Source organism: Ursus americanus, chromosome 30 (genome assembly GCF_024610735.1).
Source record: "Ursus americanus isolate L20-20 chromosome 30, mUrsAme1.1.p, whole genome shotgun sequence".
NCBI classification, from domain to species: Eukaryota; Metazoa; Chordata; class Mammalia; order Carnivora; family Ursidae; genus Ursus; species Ursus americanus.
The window spans coordinates 6,766,378-6,785,724 of NC_142156.1; the positions used below are offsets into that span (position 1 = coordinate 6,766,378).

At 43.7% G+C, this 19,347-nt stretch overlaps 1 pseudogene; it reads left to right on the plus strand.

Moving 5' to 3' along the window:
* Window positions 1–6,311: 6,311 nt before the first annotated feature.
* LOC123788249 (heterogeneous nuclear ribonucleoprotein A1 pseudogene) lies at window positions 6,312–15,549 on the plus strand (annotated as a pseudogene).
* Window positions 15,550–19,347: the final 3,798 nt, after the last annotated feature.

Below are 19,347 nucleotides of genomic sequence, written 5' to 3' on the forward strand. Positions count from 1 at the left end.
TAAGAGTTCCTTACATATTCTAATATAATTCCTTTATCAGATATATGATTTGCAAATACTTTCTCCCATTCTGTAAGTTGTCTTTTCATTTCTTTTTTTTATTTTTTTAAAAGATTTTATTTATTTATTTGACAGAGATAGAGACAGCGAGCGAGAGAGGGAACACAAGCAGGGGGATTGGGAGAGGAAGAAGCAGGCTCATAGCGGAGGAGCCTAATGTGGGGCTCGATCCCAGAACGCCGGGATAACGCCCTGAGCCAAAGGCAGACGCTTAACGACTGCGCCACCCAGGCGCCCCTCGATCTGCTAATATTTTGTTTAGTTTTTTTGCTTCTACGTTGCAAGAGAGAATGGACTATTATTTTCTCTCTCTCTCTCTCTCTCTCTCTCTCTTTCCTTTCTTTCTTCCTCCTTTCTCCCTTCCTTCCTTCCTCCCTCCCTCTTTTCTTTCTTTCTTTCTTTCTTTCTTTCTTTCTTTCTTTCTTTCTTTCTTTCTTATGCTCTTGTCAGGTTTTTATTATCATAAGCCAATGTGCCCTTCTCTTTTTCAATTCTCTGGAAAGTATAAGAATGGTGATACATCGTCCTTAAAATTTGGAAGAATTCATCAGCAAAGCAACATACATGGAGGGACATTCAATCACCAATGGAATACATTTGGTAGACATGGGGCACCTGGCTGGCTCAGTCAGTGGAGCATGCAACTCTTGATCTTGGGATTGTGAATTTGAGCCCCACGTTGGGTATAGAGAGTACTTAAAAATAAAATCTTTAAAAAAAAGTTTAATAGACATGGTGTTTGTTCAGGTTTTCTATTCTTGTGTTAGTTTGGTAAATCATCTTTTCTTCTAGGAATTTGTTCATTTTATCTAAAATTTCAGTTAATTGGCACAAACGTGTTCCTAACATTCTTTTTTTTTTAAGACTATGTATTTATTTGAGAGAGAGAGAGAGTGAGTGAGTAAGAGAGAGAGAAAGAGAGAGAGCATGAACAGGGGGGAGGGCCAGAGAGAGAGGGAGAAGCAGACTCCCTGCTGAGCAGGGAGCCCGATGTGCGGCTTGATCCCTGGACTCCAGGATCATGACCTGAGCCGAAGGCAGATGCTTAACCTACTGAGCCACCCAGGGGGTCCCCTAACATTCTTTTATATTCTTTCTCATATCTATAGGATTTTTAGTGATGTACTCATGTTCTTTCCTGACATTGGTGAATTTATGAAGTCTCTCTTTTTCTTCTCCTCTTGGTCAGTCTTATTAGAGGTTTATTAGTGCTATTATTTTTTTCAAAGGACACATTTTAACTTTGATTATTTGTTGTATTATACATTTGTTTTTCTTATTTTATTAGTACCTACTTAGCTGTATTAATTTTTTCTACTTTCTTTGAGTTCAATGTGTTGTCCTTTTCTAAATTTCTGAGAATACTTAGAGCATTTGTTTTTCAGCATTCTTCTCTAATATACACATTTTAGACTATTACTTCTTTCTTTCTCTCTTTTTTTAAAGATTTTATTTATTTATTCGACAGAGATAGAGACAGCCAGCGAGAGAGGGAACACAAGCAGGGGGAGTGGGAGAGGAAGAAGCAGGCTCATAGTGGAGGAGCCTGATGTGGGGCTCGATTCCGGAACGCCGGGATCACGCCCTGAGCCGAAGGCAGACGCTTAACCGCTGTGCCACCCAGGCGCCCCTATTACTTATTTCTAAGTAGAGGCTTAGCTATGCCTTCTATTTTGAGCTACCATGCTTTCAATATTACTCAGTTCAAAATAGTTTTTTTTTTAAGATTTTATTTTTAAGTAATCTCTACACCCAATGTGGGGCTTGAACTTACAACCCTGAGAGCAAGAATCACATGCTCCACCCACTGAGCCAGTCAGGCGCCCCCAAAATACTTTTTAAAAAATCATTATTTTTTTATTGAAGAATGGGTCACACATTGCGTTAGTTTCAGGAGTACACACAGTGATTCAACAAGTCTACATGTATTCATCTCAATGTATTAAAGTACATCGTGGGGGAGCCTGGCTAGCTCAATCCGTGGAGCATGCAACTCTTGATCTCAGGGTCGTGAGTTGCAGCCCCACATTGGGTATAGAGATCACGTAAAAATAAAATCTTAAAAATATAACTAAAGTACTTGGTGATTTCTTCTTTGACCCTTAAGATAACCGTGTATTACTTAATTAATTTTAAGATTTTATCCACTTTTTTGAGCGAGAGAGAGAAAGAGCAGCGTGGAGGGTGGAGGGTGGAGGAGACAGAGGGAGAGGACGAAGCAGGCTCCCCACTGAGCAGGGAGCCCGATGCGGGGCTCGATCCCAGGACCCCGAGATCATGACCTGAGCTGAAGGCAGAAGCCCAGCCAACTGAGCCACGCCCAGGCGCGGCGTGTATTGCTTAATTTAAAAAGAATTTGGGTTTATCTAGTTTTATTTTTGTTTGCAGTTGATATTTAACACAACTCCACTGTGTTCAGAGAACTCACTTGGAATTTCAATCCTTTGTATTTGTTGAGATCTGCGTTGTGGCTCAAATATGGTTAATGTTTTTTTAAGATTTTATTTATTTATTTATTTATTTATTTATTTATTTATTTTAGATTGAGAGAGAGAGAAAGAGAGAGAGAGAGTGCATGAGCAGGGGGAGGAGCTTGGGGGGGGGACAAGCAAACTCCCTGCTGAAAGCAGAGCCCAGCTGGGGGCTTGATCCCATGACCCCAAGACCAGGACTGGAGCCGAAATGAAGAGTCAGCCACTCAACCAATTGGGCCACCCAGGTGCCCCCGCTTAATTTTTAAAATATATTTCAATTAGGTTAAATGGATTAATTAGGTTTTCAGATCTTCTATAACCTAATTTTTGTTTACTTGTTCTATCAGTTGAGAGAGATATGTTCCTATCTCCAACTTTAACACAGACTTGTCTATTTTTCCTTGTAGTTCTATTATTTAACATTATTTCAATGTTTATATAAATTCTAGATTGTTATGTTTTCCTGCTGGATTTGCCTTTTTTTGTTGTTGTTTAAAGATTTTATTTACTTATTTGACAGAGAGAGACAGCCAGTGAGAGAGGGAACACAAGCAGGGGGAGTGGGAGAGGAAGAAGCAGGCTCTGGCGGCGGAGCCTGATGTGGGGCTCCATCCCAGAATGCCGGGATCACGCCCTGAGCCAAAGGCAGACGCTTAATGACTGCGCCACCCAAGTGCCCCTGCCTTTTTTTTTTAAACCATTATCAGTGTCCCTATTTGTCTCTAGTAATGCTATTTGTCTTGAAGTCTAACCATATCTGATATTAATACAGCTATGCTATGCTTTCTGCTTTTTGTCTGGTGTTTGCATAGTACGTCTTTTTCCATCAGTATGTCTGCAGACTCTGTGGTCCTTGTATTCACAGTGTGTCTGTAATATAGAACATTTGGTCAAATAGAAAATACATGTTAGAGAGTCTATTTAAATCCAAATGTATTGATAATTTAATTGATGGACTAAAAACTCCAACTGAAAGATAAATATTGTCAGACTAAATTAAAAACAAGACGCAGCAATGTGCAAAGGCAGGTATTCCACCAACTGAGCCACCCAGGTGCCCCTAGAATAATGTTTTTGAGATTCAAGCATGGTGTTGCAGTAGTTCTGTCATTTTCACTACCAAGTAATATTCCATGATAGAAGCACACCACAGTTTGTCCCGTCTCCTGTTGATAGGCATTTGAATTCTGGTTTGGAGTTATTATGAGTAAGACTGCCGTAAACTCACTTGCACACGTATCTTTGTGAGCAGAAGTTTTCATCTTTCTTGGGGCTGGAATTCCTGCACTGTAAGGTAGATAGGTGTTTAATTTTATAAGAACTTGCCTAAAAGTTCTCCAGAGTGATTGTATCAACCTACATTCCTACCATCAATGTGTGAGTTCTAGTTGCTCCTCGTTTTCGCCAACGTGAATTTTAGCCATTCTAATGTATATGATGTGATTTCTCTTTATGGTTTAAGTTGAACATTATTAATCTCCTGATTCATTTTTCCATAAACTCATCCAATTTTTCCAGCACTAATACTGAAAAGACTTTCCTTTCCCCATTGAATTGCTTTGGCATCTTCAACAAAATCAACTGACCATACATATGTGGGTCTATTTCTGGATTCCAGCGATCTCCATTTGTTCCACCCATGACTGTCGCTTTATTGTAAATCTTTTTTTTTTTTTAAGTAACCTCTCTGCCCGACACGGGGCTTGAGCTCACAACCCTGAGATCAAGACTCACATGCTTTACTGACTGAGCCAGCTGGGTACCCCTGTTTTGGCTTTTATAGATTCTTTTTTTTTTAAGATTTTATTTATTTATTCGACAGAGATAGAGACAGCCAGCAAGAGAGGGAACACAAGCAGGGGGAGTGGGAGAGGAAGAAGCAGGCTCATAGCGGAGGAGCCTGATGTGGGGCTCGATCCCGTAACGCCGGGATCACGCCCTGAGCCGAAGGCAGACGCTTAACCGCTGTGCCACCCAGGCGCCCCTGGCTTTTATAGATTCTTCTCACTTCCCTAAAGGTGTTAGAATCAGTTTGTCAATTTCAACAACAAAAAGCCTGTGGAGGGCTCTACTGTGCTTGCGCTGAATTCAGAGATCAATTTGATGAGTAACAATATTGAGGCTCCCAACCCACGGACCTAACAAATCTCTCCACCTTGACTTTTCACAACCAAAAGTATGGTAAAAAGTATGTTAGTACTTTTATTCATTCTTAGTCAATGCAAACATCTTAGAACATTTAAAATTCCATCTACCCCATTTTTGCCCTTTGTGTTGATACTGTAATACATCTTTATTTCACTAGATTTTGTTTCGTTTTTACAAGAGAGCATATAGCAGCTATAATCATAAGGCTCCCAAACTAGAAACAATCCAAACGTCCATTACAAAAATATTACATTGAGCAAAATAAGCCACATACCATAGAGTAATATTGTCTGACTGCAATGACACAAAATTCAAGAACAGGCAAAACTAATTTATAGGGGCGCCTGGGTGGCACAGCAGTTGAGCGTCTGCCTTCGGCTCAGGGCGTGATCCTGGCGTTATGGGATCGAGCCCCACATCAGGCTCCTCCGCTATGAGCCTGCTTCTTCCTCTCCCACTCCCCCTGCTTGTGTTCCCTCTCTCGCTGGCTGTCTCTCTCTGTCAAATAAATAAATAAAATTAAAAAAAAAAACTAATCTATAGGGATGGAATAGTGAACAGCTGCTATCCTGGAAAGATGCATGAGGGAACCTTCCTGGGTGATAGAAATATCTGGGCGGTTGCACAGGTGTATACATTTGTCAAAACTTCTCAAATGAGAAATGTAAGTTCTGCTCGCTCTCCAGTAGTTAAATTATAATTTAACCAATAAAATGAAAGAAATCTGGGAAAACCAAAAACAAAGACAAAGACTACTGAATTAAGCTTGGCTGAAGAAGTTTGCTCCATGAAAACTCCAGTTTCTCCCTGATTGGTCCCAGAGCCAAACAAGTTTTAGGGGGAAAACAAATTGTCTTCTACTTTTCTCTCCCAGAGACCATTTCTGGAGCGACCCTGTCAGAGCTCAGACTCGATGTATAGGTGAGGAACATGAAGACTTTTCCTTCCGGTGTATGTACTGTCGCACCTGTTCCCAGTAGTACAGAAAGGAGGAGAGATGCCTGCCTGGCTCAGACAGCAGAACATGTGACGCTTGATCTTGGAACTGTGAGTTTGAGCCCCACATTGGGTGTAGGGGATTACTATAAATAAATAAATAAATAAATAAATAAATAAACTTAAAAAAAAGAAATCTTAGCACAATTTTTTCAGATGAGAGTCACCATTACAAAACTTTTCAAGAGTGAGTAGCAACAACAACAAAATTAAAAGGCACCAATATATAACCTCTTATATTTTAAGAAAACACACACACACACATAAGAATATATACGTGTGTGTGTAAAATCTTTACATATAAAATCTTTAGGGCCTCCTTCCAGCTATGAAGTTCTATGATTTTAAGGCAATATGGGCCTGATTTGGGATCCTGTTCCATAAAATTTTCAAATAACGAATAAGTTCTAGATTGTGTGTCTTTAATGGGGAGAAGGGAGAGGGGTAGGGCATGGGAGAGAGAGGGAGAGACGTAGGGAGAACAAGGAAGACACGGCATGAGAAACAAACATGAGCTACAAACAGGAAAAGGGGACTATAGGAGGGCAGGCAGGTGCCCAGGGCCTCTCTTCCAGCTCCTGGCCTCCTAGAGAACATCCTTGCAGTTCTTTCAAAGCTGCATTGCTAACCTAAATGGGCAGGTAGGTAGTGTAGTCAGTGGGGCCAAGTTCACTGCAGGCTCATGGCCATCTTCACTGGCCCAGGAAAAGCTGGGTTCATGTACTGGGTGCAGAGGAACACCTGATGGGTGGCGGCAGCTTATTTACCTGAAGCAGGGACATGCAGTTTGCATGATGCGGTCAACGTGAAAGAATTACCTCTGAGGTAGCTTCTAGGGGACTCTTGGACAACAGTAACCAAATTCTAGCCCTTCCCGTTGCGACTGATAACCCCTGAAAGCATCATCTCTACTGTGATGCTGGTGGGTGGGACAGAGCCTGCTCTTTTCCAAGCTTAAGGAAAAGAAAGAAAGAAAGAAATGGATAACGGGATGGTTTTAGTAAACTTTAAAACATGCTCCCCGTCCATCAGCGCTTGCCTTCACTGGCGCTCCTTCAGCAAGGAAAGGCACCCGCTCCTATATCCGGGAGGGGTGAGGCGCCCCGTGCCTTTCTTTCAGAGAGGCTGACAGTGTGTGAGCAGATGAGATTCCAAAGAGATGTGAATGAGGCAGCCAAGTCAAACCTCTTCTCTAGCTCGAAAATGCAACCTCCTGAGAAGACTCACGTTCACTTAAGTTGCATTTAGAGACGGTCCGCATCACAGCCCTAAGCACAGGGCCTGGCTCTAAATAAATGCAGACAGCATGAAAGATGCTGACATTGCAAAACTCTCCAAAAGTGCTGCTCTGTCTCCAAACTCGACCATCTCAACAATGGGAAATCCAGAAAAACGGGGTTCTCCATAGTGCTGGGCCACAGCTGGAAACCAACCGTCCAACTAGTCATGTGACTCTGGTTAAATGCCTTAAGCACCCTGAGTCTCGGTGATTTATCTGGACATTGAATATCACTAAGTGCATGGGATTGTGAGGATGAAACCACATAAGATAATTTCAAGGTACCTGGTAGGTGTGAATTGTCCAACAGCTACTGTGCATTCAGTTCTTCTGAAATTTCCCTGCTACCACTAGGGGGCAGAGTTGGCCTAGGATTTAAGAATGAATCTGCAATCCCTGAGATTGAATTTTCTTTTTCTTCTTTCTTTCTTTCTTTCTTTCTTTCTTTCTTTCTTTCTTTCTTTCTTTCTTTCTTTCTTTCTTTCTTTCTTTCTTTCTTTTTTCTTTCTTTCTTTTTCTTTCTTTCTTTCTTTCTAGACTTTATTTTTATTTTTTTATTTTTATTTATTTTTTTTAAGATTTTATTTATTTATTCGACAGAGATAGAGACAGCCAGCGAGAGAGAGAACACAAGCAGGGGGAGTGGGAGAGGAAGAAGCAGGCTCACAGCAGAGGAGCCTGACGTGGGGCTCAATCCCGTAACACCGGGATCACGCCCTGAGCCGAAGGCAGACGCAAAACCGCTGTACCATCCAGGAGCCCCTATTTTTATTTTTTTTAAAGCACTTTTTTTTTTTTAATCTTGTTTATTTCTTTGACAGAGAGAGAGCACAAGCAGGGGGAGCAGCAGAGGGAGAGGGGGAGGGCGAAGCAGGCTCCCCACTGAGCAGGGAGCCTGATGTGGGGCTCGATCCCAGGACCGCAAGATCATGACCTGAGCCAAAAGTACATGTTTAACTGACTGAGCCACCCAGGTGCCCCCTTTTTTAAAAAAATTTTTAAAGATTTTATTTATTTATTTGGCACACAGGGTGGGGGGAAGAAAAATTAAGTTAAATCAACAAGGGGAATCAGCATATATAATTTGAGTTCAGTAGATTTTTGGGGGGATAAAGCAGAGGATTTTTAGATTGAAATTTTTTTTAAAAGATTTTATTTATTCATTTGACAGAGACAGAGAGAGAACACAAGCAGGGGGAGCAGCAGAGGGAGAGGAAGAAGCAGGCTCTCCACAAACAGGGAGCCCAACTTGGGGCTCGATCCCAGGACCCTGGGATCATGACCCAAGCCAAAGGCAGACACTTAACCAATTGAGCCACCAGCCACCCCTTGACTGAAATCATATCAATTGTTATTTGTGAGGAAGAACCCAAAATCAATGTTAAGTGTGTTTGAATAACCCAAGTACAACTAACTCTATGAGCAAACTGTTTTGACATGACGCTCAACACTCAATAAAAACAGTGACTTGGCAGCTTGTGAGAGCCTTTATCAACTCTCTGTATTTTCCTCCCCAGCACTCATCACTTTGTCATTGTTTATCTACCTGTTACAATTTAAAAATTACCACTCAGCTCTGTCTCCTTCCCCCAGAAGACAAAATCCATACCTCTGTTTGCTCATTAAGTCCCTAGCGCCTGCTACAAAGCATGGGACATGGGAGGCGCTGAACAAACACTTGTAGAATGAAAGATTCAAAGCAGTTTGTGCAGAATCAAGGGATCCTAAACCCGGGCCCAAGTGCTGGGAAAGGTGAAGCAACTGCCCTCTCAGCCCCATGCTGGGGGCACCTGGGTCGCTCAGTCTGTTGGGCATCTGACTCTTGGTTTTAGCTCGGGTCCTGATCTCATGGGTTGTGGGACAGAGCCCCACGTGGGGCTCTGCGCTCAGCAGGGAGTCTGCTTGAAGATTCTCTCCCCCTACCCATCCCCCCACCCACTCCCTCTCTCTCAAATAAGTAAATAAATATTAAAAAAAAAAAAAAAAAAAAGAAAGACAGGGTGCCTGGGTGGCTCAGTCGGACAAGCATCTGCCTTCGGCTCATGTCATGATCCCAGGACCCTGGGATCGAGTCCTGCATTGAGCTCTCTGCTCAGCAGGGAGCCTGCTTCTCCCTCTGACTGACACCTGTGCTCTCTCTCTGTCTCACACACACACACAAATAAATAAAGAAAATCTTTAAAAAAAAAAAAAAAAGAGGGGTGGCTGTGTGACTCAGTGAGTTAAGCGTCTGCCTTTGGCTCAGGTCATGATCCTGGAGTCCTGGGATCGAGCCCCGAGTCAGACTCCCTGCTTATGGGGAGCCTGCTTCTTCCTCTTCTCCCTCTACCCTGTCCCCCACCCCTGCTCCTGCTTTCTCTTGTTCTCACACAATTAAAAAAAAAAAAAAAAAAACAACTGAAAAATTAGTAAATAAATAAAAGAAGGCGCCATGCTTTTGGGTATTAGTCTATTGAACACAAGGAATTTATCCCATTTCTGCCGCGGTCTTCCAAGCAGTCTTTCTTCAAGGTCTCCCAACACCACCCAGAACTGCAACAGGCCCTGAGGCCAAGGAAAGGAGTGGAGAGGCTGATGCCCCTTTGTTCATTCAAGGACAGCTTCTTCAGAGACCCAGGACAGTTGGATCAAGAAGGCTTCCCTGGATACCCCCTCCCCCCCCCCCCGCCACTGCAGCAGGCACCCAAGGAGCAGCCCACCCTGTCCACCTGTATTGATCCCTGCCCCCCAGGACAGTGCTTCAAACCAGATCTGGGCATATATATAAAATACAAAAAGACTCTGAAAGGTAGAAAGAGGCAGACTGACTAGGTAACTCAGGGTACAGGTAACAACATAGTGGTGAATTACCTGGGGTTTCTTCTCACCTCATATACCCCAGTCTTGGAGCTGGAAATGTGGGCAACTAGAAAATGCTAGTGGGCACAGACAAAAAAAAAAAAAAAAAAAAAAAAGCCACAACAAAAGCCTGTGGTCTCTAGCCAAAGGACCAGGAAAGGGGGAACCTTTCAGAAAAGAATGGACAGAGTCCGTATGGACTCTGAGAAACAAACTGAGGGCTTCAGAGGGGAGGGGGGTGGAGGAATGGGATAGCCGGGTGATGGGTAGTAAGGAGGGCACGTATTGCATGGTGCACTGGGTGTTATGCACAACTAATGAATCATTGAACTTTAAATCAAAAACCAGGGATGTACTGTATGGTGACTAACATAATATAATTTAAAAAATACAATTATAAAAAAAAAAGAAAAGAATGGACAATAGCCATTCTACTCCAGCCAAAGACCGTAGATAAAACTGTGACTACACCCCCACCATCAGAGGCTGAATGGGGAGCCTAGACTTCCATCTTCGGCAGACCGTAATGAAGCCCCTCCAACTCCCCACTGAGATACCTCCCCACAGGAGGTAACCAAGCTCACCTTCTTCACCCCCACAGTACCATGGGGACCATGTGGGGAGGCTGACTTTCACCTACCTGGCAAGATCAAGGCACCCTCCCCCTTCCCACGGGGCTGGTGTCAGAGGAGATTTAGTGAAGAGTCAGAACTCTCAACCATTGACCCCCAATAACAAGGCCACCCCGCCCCCCCAACTCCGTGGTATCAATGGAGGCCACATGGGGGCAGTAATGAGGCACTCTTACCCCTCCCAGGTAGGGAGGCGTCAACAGAGTCCTCATGGGGAGCCAGAACTCCCACCCCAACCCAGTACTAGTGAGGAGGACGCCCTCAGGTAGTGAGAGAGGCTGGTGAATGGAAAACCTGGCCTTCCCCTTTAAGTGGCAGTAATGAGACAGCACCACCACTTCCCCTGTTGCAGTGGTATCACCAGAAATTAACTAAAACAGAAGTTTTCCGTAAGATCCAGGGTCTCGTCATGCCCAAAATGTCAACGTTTCAATGAAAAAATCAAATAAGATTAAAAATAATAATAATAATAATAAACAAAAACAAAACAAAAACCGATCAGCATATACCAACACTAAATGGCAGAGATGTTAGAATTACCTGACAAAGATTAAAACATTTTAAAAGTGATCATAAAAATGTTTCGGTGAATAACTACAAACACATTTAAAACAAATGAAGAAAGTAGTAAGTCTTCACAATGAAATAGAAAGTCCCAGCGAAGAGAAGAACCAGGGTTGCCTGGGTGGCCCAGCTGGTTGAGCATCTGACGCCTGATTTTGGCTCAGGTCATGATGTTGGGGTCACATCAGGCTCCACACTCAGTGGGGAGTCTGCTTGGGATTCTTTCTCCCTCTTTCCACCCTGCCCCCCTCTTGCATGTGCGTGCACACTGTCTCTTTCTCAAATAAATAAATCTTTAAGAAAGAAGAACCAAGTGAACATTTTAGAACCAAAAAATACACTAACAGAAATTTAAAACAAAACAAAACAACTCAGTGCATGGGCTCAGCAGCAGAATGGAGGGACAGAGGCAATAGTGAACTTGAAGATAGAATGATAGAATGACCCAATCTGAAAGAAATGTACTGTATCTTTTTTTTTTTTAAGATTTTATTTATTTATTTGACACAGAGAGACAGCCAGCGAGAGAGGGAACACAAGCAGCGGGAGTGGGAGAGGAAGAAGCAGGCTCCCAATGGAGGAGTCCGATGCGGGGCTCGATCCCAGAACACCAGGATCACGCCCTGAGCTGAAGGCAGACGCTTAACCATCTGAGCCACCCAGGCACCCCCAGACTGGGTAATTTTATAAACAATAGAAATTTATTTTCTACAGTTCTGGATGCTGGTAAATCCAAGATCAAGATTCCAGCTTGGTCAAGGTCAAGTGAAGGCATCTTCTGGGTTTCAGACTTCTGGTTGTGTCCTTACATGGTGGGAGGGGCTAGGGAGCTCTCTGGAGCCTCTTTAGGCACTAATGCCATTCATGAGGGCTCCACCCTCATAATTTAAGCAGATCCCCAAAGCCCCACCTCCTAATACCATCATCTTTAGGGATTAGTACTTCAACATATGAGTTTTGGGGGACACATTCAGACCATAGCAGAAATGTACTATTATCTTGACTGCATCAGTGTCAATACTGTTGTCATATTGCATAGTTTTGCAAGATGTTACCATTGAGGGAAACTGGCTTACTCTGTATTATTTCTTACAGAACGTGCATGCAAATCTACAATTATCTCAAAATCAAAATGTTTTATTAAAAAACATCTCATTCCTGGATGCCTGGGTGGCTCGGCCGGTTAAGTGTCTGTCTTCAGCTCAGGTCATGATCCCAGGGTCCTGGGATCAAGTCCCACATCGGGCTCCTTGCTCAGCAGGGAGCCTCCCCCTGCTTGCTCTCTCTCTCTCTGACAATTAAATAAATAAATAAAATCTTTTAAAAAAAAGAATCTCATTCCAGAGGCCCCTGGCTCAGTCTCTTGATCGTAGGGTTGTGAGTTCGAGCCCCAAGTCAGGCATAGAGATCACTTAAAAAATAAATAAAAAATAATAATAATAAAAACAAAGATTAAAAAAAAAGATTCCATTCTTTATAAAAAACAAATCTCATTCCGGCCAGATTTGAGCCAGCCTTCTGTCCCCTCATTCAGCTGCCTGTGGAATAAACCCTTTCCTTGATGCATTAAGAAAAAAAAATCTCATTCTGGCTGTTGTGTAGAGTCGGATTGGGGGGAGCAAGAGTGGCTGTGGGTAGATTGTTCTTGCGCAAGTCTTTCATTTTGAAGAGGTCATGTGCATGGAACACTACATCAAAAACTAAGGATGTACTGTATGGTGACTAACATAATAAAAACTTAAAAATTAAAAAAAATTTTTAAAAAGAGGTCATGTGACTTTCTAAGGTTCTCGGGGTCAACAAGTGAAATGTCTGGTCTACTACACCCAGATTGTCCAATAATTTTCCAGGATGACTTTTTATGAATCCTGTGCCTTCCAAAGAATCCTGGGACAGTGTGGGTTCTGAAGGGTAACAATTGAACTCTGTTGCTGGTAACTGAATCCGGAGCTGAGGTGGAGGGGGATGTGAGGAATGCCAAAGGCATTTAACCCCATTTACCAAACACAAGCTTTGTTACATTGTTGTGGGACCTTTAACATCTGAGGGATTTGCAGCATGCAATCCTGGGAAGAAATTCCAAGCGTCCCTGCTGAGATTTTCATTTTTGTGACTTTGAAGCTGGGGCCAAAAATACTGGCAAAAAGTTGTTTGGCAAAGCAGATTTTTTTTTTTTTTTTTTTTTTTTTTTTTTTTTTTTTGCTGTTCTTAAGATTACTTCTCAGGTGGAGCAAGTTTCTGGCTCTTTCTGTCCATAATTGTTACCAATTTTCTTTTCTTATTTACACTCTATAGTAGGTTGAATTATTACCCTTTTGTTCCAGTTCTTCATACCTCCCCGTATTCCATTCATGTTCTTTCCCTTGTGGCTTTGTGATTCTTCCCACTATGGGTAGAATATTTTCCCCTGCTCTGTTGATATTGAGGTTGGCCATATGACTTGCTTTGGTCAACGGAGATGTGAGGAGAGCAGAGGCCTTCAATGTGCTTATGTGGCTTGGCTTGGCTCTCTTGCCCTGGGGAGCTATTGGTGCAAGGAGTGTGAGAGATACTTGGACCAGACTAGAATCTAAACTACAGCCAAACCCAGCTGACCTGAAGTCTGAAACACTGCCACTGAATGGAGCCCACTCTAGACCAGCCAAACCACAGCTGGCCTATATAGATCCAAGAGCAGGATAGTAAATGCTCACTGTTGCTCTCCCTTGAATTTAGGGTGGTTTGTTACGCAGCAATATTGCAACCATAGCTCACTAATACACACTAGGAACGCTTGCCTAATTTAGAGTTTATACATAGAACGTAATCTAGTAAACTTTATATATCATTTCTACGATTTTTCTTTCCAAAGGAGTTCTTTCAAAATGTATAACTTGGATCTTGCTCATTTTTATTTCAGTCGTAATCTTGCCTAAAATCTTATTAACATTCCGAGATGGGCAGTTCTTTAAAAGAAAGTTCCCTCTGAGTTTTGGACTCGATAGATGTATCACTTATTTTACCACACCCCACTGGAGCATCACAGGGAAATGGGGCAATTTGCTAAATGAGAAGGTAGTCTCTTACTTTGAAAGTTCTTTTTCTTCCAAGGCCAAGAAGAGATACCAAGACTTTGACATCTTTGTTCTAATGATGTGTGTACATTCATACTCTTTAACTGGAAAGTCCTTTTCCAAAAGAACCCAGTGTGGCCATTGCCTTCCTGAAGCAGAGGACTCAGACCATTCCTGCTCTCCTCCAGTAGACTGCACCATCTCTCTGAATCCCTACTGGTGCAGAAATTCTCCAATTATGCTTCTACGATGGTCTACCCTATAGCAAGGGAAAGCAATGACCCATATCTATGTATGTCAACCTCAGTAGGTCTCAAAAATAAAATGTCAGTTGAAAATAACCAAGATGCTAAATGATACATACTCAGTAGACGACTGGTGCACTTTAAAAACAAAATACAAGGGCGCCTGGGTAGCTCAGTCAGTTAAGTGTCAGACTCTTGATCGCAGTTCAGGTCTTGATCTCAGGGTTGTGATTTCGGGCCCTGCGCTGGGCTCCATGCTGGTTGTGGAACCTACTTAAAAATAAAAACTAAAAACAATAAAACCAAAATACATATCCTTTTTGCCTGTGGATGCCAGCAAGTAAATTTGTTCAAGTTTCTCCTCTTGCTGGCACGTCTAAGTCAGTCTCCCAAAGATTCTGAGCAGCTGCAGAGCTCTTTGTGGGAGCTTCGAAACAACTGATGAGTCTGAGGACCCATTCTGAGCAACCCAGAATGCTCACGGGCTTTGTAGTAACGAGAGATCCCAACACTAAGTGCTTTAAGGGTGGGTGGATTGGAGAGTCGTGGAACCGAAGAGAAGATTCTCAAAGACCTGGTGCCCACTTACCTGTGAAAAAGACTTTTTGTTGGTGACATTAAAGAAGACGATGAAGAACGTCACTTAAGAGATTATTTTGAACACTATGGGGAAATTGAAGTCACTGAAGTCATGGCCGACTGAGGCAGTGGCAGGAAGAGAGTCTTTGCTTTTGTGACCTTTGATGACTGTGACTTCCTAGACAAGCTGTCATTCAGAAATACCATCCTATGAATGGCCACAACTGTGAAGTGAGGGAAGCCCTCTCTAGCAAGAGAGGGCTACTGCTTTGTCCAGCCAAAGAGGTTGAAGTGACTCTGGAAACTTTGGTGGTGGTCATGGAAGTGGTTTTGATGGGAATGACAACTTTGGTCATGGAGTACTTAGTGGTTGAGGTGACTCTGGTGGCAGCCATAGTGGTGGTTGCATATGGCGGCAGTGGGGGTGGCTGTAATGGATTTGGTAATAATGGAAGCCACTATGGAAGTGGCAGAAGCTATGATGATTTTGGCAATTACAAAAATCAATCTTCGAATTCTGGGCCCGTGAAAGGAAAACACTTTGGAGGCAGCAGCTCTGGGCCCTATGGTGCTGGAGGCCAATACTCTGCCAAACCACAAAACAAAGGTGGCTATGGTGGTTCTGGCAGTAGCTGTGGTGGTGGCAGAAGGTTTCAATTACCGCCAGGAAATAAGGCTTAGCAAGAGAGGAGAGCCAGAGAAGTCACAGGGAAGATACGATAGATTTATTTGTGAACTAAGCCAAACACCGTGGTGGCAGAACCTAACTGCTACAAAGAAGACAAGTTTTAGACAATATTCATGTGTATGGGCAAAAAACACAAGGAGTGTATTTGTGGCTTTGTGACTAATTGTATAATAGGGTTTTTGGGTTTCTGTTCTGTATAAAGTTGAAGCATTTCAATAAAGAGTCTTAATACAGATTTTTTTTTTGCACCCATATCGTTGATTGCTAAATATAATAGTCTGATCATGATGCTGAACAAATGTGTCTTAAAACCAGTACAGGGGTGCCTGTTGGTAGAGCATGTGACTCGACTTCGGGGTCATGAGTTCAAGCCCCACACTGGGCATAGAGCTTACCAAACAAAACAAAACAATATAAAAATAATATTGAAAGTTGCTTATGGAGAGAGATACAGAGACAGATAGAGAGGGGGTAGGGCACTGAGGGGACAAGTACTAACCTTCTGATAGTGGCTGTCTCCAGGGAGTGGAGCAGGAATGTAGCAGGCACTGATCACCTGTTGGGACTTGGGTGATATCTGTAATGTTTTATTTCTTTTAAACTTGACTGGAAGCGGGCCACTTGGGTGGCTCAGTCGTTGGGCGTCTGCCTTCGGCTCAGGGCGTGATCCCGACGTTCTGGGATCGAGCCCCACATCAGGCTCCTCCACTGGGAGCCTGCTTCTTCCTCTCCCACTCCCCCTGCTGGTGTTCCCTCTCTCGCTGGCGGTCTCTCTCTCTCTGTCAAATAAATAAATAAAATCTTTAAAAAAACAAAAAACAAAACAAAAAACTTGACTGGAAGCAATTTGAAAAATACTAACCCTTGTTAATTCTGGATGGTGGAAATATGGCTGCTTATTTTGTTGTTCTTTGCTCTTTTCTGCAACTTTTACATTTCTTAAAAAAATAAATCTGTCTTTTCTATCCCCACAGCACTTCTACCTGTATCCTAAAACTTGCCAGTCTGCCCCCTCTCACTTCCTGACCCATGTGTCTGTCTCCCCTACCTGCCCATGACCTTTCAGAGGACTGGCTATTTTGTGTCCCATGGTGCTCAGGCAAGCCAGGATACGTTGATCTGTTGAATAAGTGGTGACCGAGCACGTGTGTGCCAGGGATGTGCAGGGGGCTGGGGACGGCAAACAAGACCTCGCTTTCCTGAAGCTCCCAGGGACGGGGGATCCTGGGAGTGAGCAGGCAGTTTGGATGATGGGGAGTGCACGGGCTTAGGAAGCATCTAAGAGGGGTGCCTACCAGGCAGTGGTAGGGACAGAGTGGGAAGGGGCTGGGGAAAGCCCCCAGAGATCTGAAGTAGAGGCAGCCCAACGAAGGGATGGGAGAAAGAATATTTCTGGCCAGGATGACAGCTTTCCGGCAAAAGCTTCAAGGCAAGAGACAGCATGGAGGATCGGAGGAACTAGAAGAAATTCAGGGTGGTGGAGTATCAAAGGGCAATGGGGCTGGAGAGGAAGGTGCGGGCAGAAGTGTTGGGTGTGGTAGCACGGCTCCTGTGAGGAGGAGACTCGGGCTTTAAGCCTGTTTCCTCATCTACAAAATGGGGATTAAAATGACCTACTCCAAGTTGCTGTGAGAATTCAAGGAGGTGATGAGCACAAAATGCTTGGTCCTTGGGCAGGGCTCAGTAAATGGTAATTACTATCTTTATTTGGGGGCGAGGAGAAAGCCATAGAGAGGTTTTAAGAGGTGGTTCTGACAAGGGCGAAATTGGGTTTTACAAAGACTGCTTATGTGGCGGCAGTAGGGAAAGGCAGCCAGACCCGTCAACGGCTGCAATGGTTTGGGGTATCTGCCTCTGTGTTTGCACTATTTCAGGGACCATTTCCCCATCTTCAAGAGTCTGAGATTAAAAATGTAAAAGAATGGGGCCCCTGGGTGGCTCAGTCGGTTAAGTGTCTGCCTTCGGCACAGGTCGTGATCCCACAGTCCTGGGATCAAGCCCCATGTCAGGCTCTCTGATCTGCTTCTCCTTCTCCCTCTGCCTCTTTCCTGGCTTGTGTGCGCTCTCTCTCTCCCTCTCTCTCTAATAAATAGATAAAGTCTTCCAAAAAAAAATGCAAAAGAAAAAGAAAAATTTCCAAGACGATTCCTATAACTGGGAGTCTCTGCCTTCCAGCCCCCGCACTTACGTCCTTAGGCCAGGGATGCAGTCTCCAGGTTGGGCTGCAGGTACCATCTCCCACGTAGGTGACCCCACTGCCTGCCACCTCTGTTATGGGTAATTCAACTAGCCCCTCCCCACCTGTGAGCTACAGCCAATTAGAAGGCGTGAGGCCAGCTGTGGGTGTGGCTGCAGCCAGAGCCAGGCATCAGAAGACTTGACCGGGGGCGCCTGGGTGGCTCAGTCCATTAAGCGTCTGCCTTGGTCTCAGGTCATGATCCCAGTGTCCTGGGATTGAGTCCCGCATCGGGCTCTCTGCTCAGCGGGGAGCCTGCTTCTCCCTCTCTGCCTGCTATTGCCTGTGCTTGTGCTCTGTCAAATAGATAAAATCTTCAAAAAAAAAAAAAAAAAAAAGAGTTGACCAGTTCTACCTTGTGTATCTGCAGGCCAGGTCCCTTGAAGAGTAATTGAAGGGAGACGAATTACAGGGCCTTCACACATTCAAAGTCAGGGGGTTGAAAAAGGACTTCACCAGGTCTGTGCAGCAACAGTTCTGTGAAAGCAGCTTACGCAGCTCCTACCGTATATGTGAGGCACTGTTTTAGGTGTTTCAGGAGCCAGGAGAGCCCAGGGTGAATGAAACAGAGTCCCTGACCTCAAGGAACTCACATGACAGTATGAATATGTACAAAGTGGTAATAAGTGCTGTAAAATAGAAAGTGTCATAAGGGTGATGTAGAATGGGAGGGGCTACACCTTTAGGAAGGGTGATCTGGGAAGGCAAAGATCTGAGGGAACATGTAGAAACGGGGGAAAAGAACATTCTGAGCCCTGGAGACAGCAAATCAAGTCAATGTATCATAAGGTGGGAGCATGCCTGGTCTGTTCAAGGAACTGCAAAAGGTCTGTATGTAAGTTCTATTCAAATTGCTTCTATCTCCTCAGTGAAAAGGGCGAAGACACTGGAAGTGTAAGATTAGTTATGACTCACCTATCACCTTGGAAGTTAAAAATTTGGAATTTTCTAGAACACTCTTTGAGCAAAGTCCCAGAAGGAACTGTAGAGATGAGGTCTCCATCACTGCAAGAGGACAGGACACCACAGAGGATTCTTAAATCAGTGTGGCCGAGTCCTCTTATTGTCAAGAGGCCCTACCAACGTCAGATTCTGTAATGGGAGATGCTACAGAAAGAACCCTATCAGAGGATTAGCCTCTCCCTTCTAAACAAAGAAAATGTGTAGGAGAGTACTTTTCTCAAGTATGTGAAACCTAACAGAAGCACAGCTGTGAGGCAGAATGCTCCCCAGTGTAAAAGACTACATGGATGGAATTCGGTGTTGTAGGAGCCCAAGACTTGGAAAAAGCCAAGAAGGGACACTGGGCACTGTTTTTCCTCTGAACAGAGGAAGAACATCCTAGAAATCATGTTTCTTCCTGGGACATGTCGTCGGTGTGGTGTGAGAGAGCCATGTTTTCAGTCATTCTTTTACTAGTTGCCATTGGTTAGAGAGAGAGCTGAGAACGGAGCACTTATCATAGCCTAACCTCGTGCCTAGGAGGATGTGATAAACAGCAAGACCTTTTTTACGGTAAACGAATGTATTTACACTCTCTCCCTTGTAGTCTCAT